The following is a 5,780-nucleotide window of genomic DNA, read 5'->3' as shown; positions in this document are numbered from 1 at the left end:
GACAGGAGTCTTACCATATGTATTCTGGTTTTGTGATTGGTTGGTTTATTTGCTTGCTTTTTTGGTGGTGGTTTTTGTTGGGGGTTTTTGGGTGTTTTGTTTTTTGGTTTTGTTCTTTTTTTTTTCCTCCACTAGCTATTTTCAGTTTATTAGGAAGAGGGATCATTAGACATTAGACAAAGTTTTTTTTTTGTCAGGGCTATATTTGTGCAAACAAATCGAATATTATCTTTTTCCAGAAAAAAAACAAACAACCTTTTTCTCAGTTGTTTGGGGCAAACATTTGCAGCATTTTCAACTAAAGCAAAACTAAAACCCCCAAACAGCCACTGAATTCAATGCAGACTGGAACATACTGAGGTTTGCATAATGCTTAATGGTAATAATTAAACTAAAATCCATGGACAACTGAAGTATTTGAGAAATACGGAAAGCAAATATTTCTCATTTCAACACCCTTGATCAGATTGGTTCCACCCAATGTCACACCATGTCAGCACACACAAATTCTTATATTTGTGATGAATTACTTTGCCCAGCTCCGGCCTAAACAGAGAAAAGGCTGAACAAAAGAGGATTTACCCTTTCATTCTGGATTTTCTTCAGTCCCTGTCCAGACCCTGACAACCTAAATACTCATAACATTGGCATCTATTTTCATATAGATGTTCATGTGATTGATTGCCAGAAGTAAACATCATTTGTCTCCTGTTGTCTGATACAAGAGAACAAGACTTGGTCCTAGCCCAAAGATTCAGATGCAGGTCTGATGTCACCAGGTTAAGTGATTGGTGGATGACAAACCTATGCGGCTTTTTTAGTCTTGCACATGAGTTCAAAAGTGTGTGCGGAGGGACCGGCTGAACAAGCTCTGAGAGCATCTCCAGGCAGAAGGATGCACTGGTATTTTTCCCCTAGATGGTGTGCTCACCATAGAATCATAGAATAGTTAGGGTTGGAAAGTACCTTAAGATCTGTGTTAGTAAACAGAATCATTATCCTTGTACCTGCTCCAAAAACCAGGTTGAACTGGGAATGGGAGTGGTGCTTGCCAGGTGACACAGAGATCTTGGGGCACAGGGAACAGATACACCCACGACAGCTCAGGAGGAACTAAAGCTTCCCCTTCCCAGGCTGTGGCAGGTCAACACAAGACCAGGATGAAGCAAGACATGGTCCAGCTCTGCAGCATCACAGGTAAATTATTCTTCCCAGGCCTAGTTCATAATCTTTCTGGGAACATCTCTTCCTGCACATACACATCACCCAAGCCCAGCCATACACATTACTCAAGCCCATGGGTTTGGCTGGAGCTTATCAGTTCCCTGCTGTTACATCAATGCAAAAAACAGAATTATTTTTCAATTTCTGATGTTAAAGAATAAAAAAATCTTGCTCTACTTGGTCTATTAAAGCATTCTGCTCCCCAACTATCCTTCCCTTTTGTTTTAGTACTGCTCTCTGCAGCAGTAGTTCTGCAGGGAAGGATGTGCTGCCAGAGGGTGCTCAACAACCCTAAAAATCACCTTGAAAATTACACAGCAGCTCAACTGGAAGGCCAGTCTGGACTGCACCACCACAAAATGAGCACTGATAATAGGTGTGAATGTGTCACTGCCTTGTGATAGGACATAAACTTACCATCTCCAGCATTTAAAGGCAAGTGGCCCAGCCAGCGCTGCATGGGCTTGGCATGCCACCTGGCTCTTTGTGCAGCATCCCTGTCCCTGCAACAGGCACATCATGCCACGTCTTTGTTTGGCCCTCTGCACCAGCATAGGCTAAAACTGGAAGAAAGTGGGACATAAAGAGACAGGTAGTGAACCCAGCTGAGCTATATCTCTCCATATGAGCTTTAACCTCCTGGAGCTCTCTGACAGCTTTACTTTACTGCAGTTTCATGCATGGGCAGGCTCTGCTGTCAGAGGGCTGGTTTCTTGGGGGTCACTTTTAGGCCTACAAAACCTCCATTGTAAGAGAGATTTGCATATACCGGGAGCTTAACAGGTTTTTGATTTCCCTCCTTCACCTCTCCAGGGGAAGCAGCCATGCAATGAACTGCACAAAGGAGTTTGGCATCAGCCTGTGGGATGTGGATCTAAGAGCCGACAATGAAAAGGCTTGAAGAATACAGTTTGCAAGTGTATTGCCCGCACAGGGAGGGGGCAAAGCCATGAGCAGACTCCTGCTGGCCTCTCCCGCTTTGTCTGGAGTGTGCAGTTCCGCTCAGGCCGAGAGAGAGCACTCGAGAGCTGAGGATCCTCTCAGAGCATGAGCAGAGGCAGCCCCGTAGTTAAACACAAGGGATGGAAACAGCCTCCCCATACCACACATCCTTGGAGGTCTGCTTCATCCTCTGCCCCAGCAACCTAGGAACTACTCAAACACCTCCGGAAAACAGTTTCAGGTCGTGATGATCTCTACAGGAGAACAGACCTGGCCTCTTCCCCCAATTACAGCTTGAGCTGAATGAAACCACTGTTTTTCTATGTTAACAGAGCTGACACCTGAGAGCTGGTCAGAATGATAGAAAGAAGGACCAGCCATTTCCCTGGTCAGAGTTTGTGTCTGCAGTGGGAAGCCTTGGACCACACAAATTCTTCCACAAAAGGGACAGCAAAGTCCAGTTGTTTCTGCTTCAAGGGCCAGGAAGGGGCATCTGTGCTGTGGCAAACACCAGGTAAAGCCAACTGAGTTACCATGACTGCTCAGCCAGAGATATGGACTAAAAAGCAGTGCAGTGTTCTGCAAGACTGCTATGAAAGACAGGCTTCCTCCAGCAGCTTGGCCAATGGGAGGAAAACACACACACACTCGGGGAAATAAAGAGGTCCAAATACCTTTACACTTCAGGCCCATCTCTCACATGCTTTTTTTGAATTCACAACCTCTATAATTATGATGCTGAAACTTTCCTTGTAGGAAGATAGCTGCCATCTTGACATCTGCAAGTGAGTTATGAGCAGAATAAATCCCTTCAGGTAATGTTAAAGGACAGCGTACTCCAGTCCTGCAGTACCTGCTTCAATAGCAGCCACGAACATTGGTTCTCCTTTCCAGAGGCAACATGCTTTGATTCTTCTTCCTGACTGTGTTTGGAAGCTTTTTGGAGAAAAAGTTGGCTGTTGAAACACAATTCAATGAAACAAGAAGTTGAAATAACCCTAGGCAACTTCCAGACAGGAGATGAGCACAGATCAGATCCCCACAAGCAGCCCATATGTCCAAATGTGGCTGGCACCTACAGTGAAACACACTGGCTGGCCCTAGCTCAAACTTGGTTATGGAGAGACTGTAAGGATGAAACTATATGGCTCTGCTTTTGGGTGCTAATAAAGGGGAGATCCTCAACCTCATAAATCCTTTAAACATTCCCTGGTGGTAATACAGACCTACTTTCTGTTAACAAGGCACATGAAACTGGGAAGCAGCAGAGGAAAGGCCCTTTTCAATTGTAAAGCTGAATGCAAAACCACAAAGAGCTGCTGCACATGCAGAGCTCAGCCTGCTCATGTACATAATACAGCAGAACCAGCTGGCCCAGTTAGAAAGTGGCAAATTCACTTTAAAAAAAGATAGTAGGGAAAAAAAATACAAATTGAGAGAGGTGGATTAGAAACGATTACAAGACTGGGAGCTGGTTGTGGCGGCTGGTGATGGTTTTATTAGCAAAGTTTTAAGTGTGCTAGTCGGTTCAATACACTACCAAACCCTTCCATATATTGATTGGTGGGGGTTGGGTTCTCAAGACTAAGAGAGAACCTTTATCACCTATACCACTGCTCGCACATTGACTGAGATTATTCAAAATGTGCTCTGAACATCAAGAAAACAACCATGCTGCTTAAACTTAGGGTGTAAAACAGCAAGCAGCATTTTAAGTTTCTTGCTGCCTTTCACACTGCACTTGCATCACCCCTGTGAGCAGAAGAGGCTCAGGAGTTGTACTTAAGAGATGCAAACTGGCCTAGCAAGAAAGGTCAGGAGAGGGGGCACAGAGGGGCCCTGGAGGGGAGAGCACTGAAAGCCACCTGGATTTGCCCCATCACACTCCCTTAGCGCCTCATATGCAGATCCCCCTCCTCAAATTGTCTTTGCACTGCACAGCCTGTTTCTGCCTCCCTGGGCTCCTGCTCATATACTGGGTTTGAGCTGTACAACATCAGACACACCATAACTCACGTGAGACCCAAACTGCTACTGACTCCCTCACTCAGCTGGAGCCAGACACACTTTTCTTCAGCACAGCTTCTCCCCCACCTCACTGCCTCTCCACAGCTTTGCTTATCTGCAGTGCAGGAGGTGGGTTCAGAGGAACATTACACAGGGCTGCAGCAGGGCAGGAAAGCCAAGAATTGACTCTGAAGCTTCCTCCCCATTTGTAGAAGGCAGCTCATGATGCGACCATGCTATTGTCAGTGCTCCTCACTCTCATTTTCTCTGGATGGGTCAGAAGATTGCTCCCCTCCTCTCCTTTGCCTTGCCCCTGCCAGCTAGCAAACAGCTTTGATAGGAGCTCCCAGTTGCTCCCTCCTGCTGACACCCCTCCATCATTCCTCTCCCTTTCCTCTCCTCCACCTCGAGGCTGAAACCCTTGGTAGGGGAGGTGTGGAGTGCTCGGATCACCTTCCTACACTAATTACAGCACATCTGGCAGGCAAGAACTGCTGCTGCCCAGGCACCTGCCCCAGGTCAGGGACACCTAATGCCATTTTTGCACAGCCTCTGTCCATGGCTTGCAGCAGCTGGAAACTCACAGGATATCACCAAGAGCTGTCTTCTGATCACAAGTACAACAAATGGGGGTCCAGAAAGGAGGGCAAGTAGATTCATTCCTCTTAAGTTACACACTTGACTATCTCAGTGTTCCAGCCTGAAAGCAGCACCTGGAGACAGGAGGCACCGACAGATTTCTTTAGCCTGAAAGGTCTCAGAGAGCTTATGGGGGCTTCTGAGGTTCCATTGCATCTTCTGAGAAGGCCTCAAGCAAAGAGCAGACTGCTGGAGTAGGTTCAAATGGTCTTGCATTTTTGCAGTGCTTTTTGCAGTTACTGCCCAAGGTCAGGATGCACAAACTGAACAGCTTCCATGTGTGGCTTAAACTGAGTGTTAGTATGCAACTTAACAAACCGTGGCGGACATCTGGGGCCTCTGGGCAACTCTTTTAGTATGGGCCAGGTCGTCGGGCTCACTACCCACACTGCCACAATTAATTTGCAGCGCCAGAAAGAGCAGCTCTCCGTGTCCCGGGTCGTTTTCCTCCTTTCCGGCAAGGAGCACATGCTGCCCTTCAGCCCCCGGAGAACCGAAAGGGCTGCACCAAAAAGCACAGCTTGCCCAGAAAGGGCAGGAAAGAGGAACTGGGTAGAGCAAATGTTTTTTGTGCAGGAGGAAACCAGCGGAGGGAGGACTTCGCTTGGGAGCGCGGGGTGTGCGCTGTGCAGGGGGCAGCGCGGGGTGTGCCGGGGCAGGGGGCAGCGCGGGTGGCCGCGGTTCGGCAGGGACGCCCGCTGCATCCCGCCGCTGCCGGGAGACACCGCGGGGCTACGAAGGAGCCGCAGAAAGCGGCGAGAGAAATCAGTGCTGTGCCGGGCGCTGGGGCCGGCAGCGGGCAGGGCGGTAGGAGGCGGCAGGCCCAGGCTGCCCGCCCCCCTGCCGGCCCCGCAAGCTCTCAGGCGGGCGCGGGACCGAGCCCCGGGGCGGCAGGGTCTGAGAAGCGCCGGGCCCCCTACCCCCCGCCGAGCGGCCGCGCTGCGGGTTGCCGCCCGCCACCCGGCAGG

The sequence above is a fragment of the Melopsittacus undulatus genome, chromosome 6 (genome assembly GCF_012275295.1).
Source record: "Melopsittacus undulatus isolate bMelUnd1 chromosome 6, bMelUnd1.mat.Z, whole genome shotgun sequence".
Classification (NCBI taxonomy): Eukaryota; Metazoa; Chordata; class Aves; order Psittaciformes; family Psittaculidae; genus Melopsittacus; species Melopsittacus undulatus.
The sequence above is the reverse complement of the archived record's forward strand: the minus strand, read 5'-3'. Positions refer to the sequence as shown.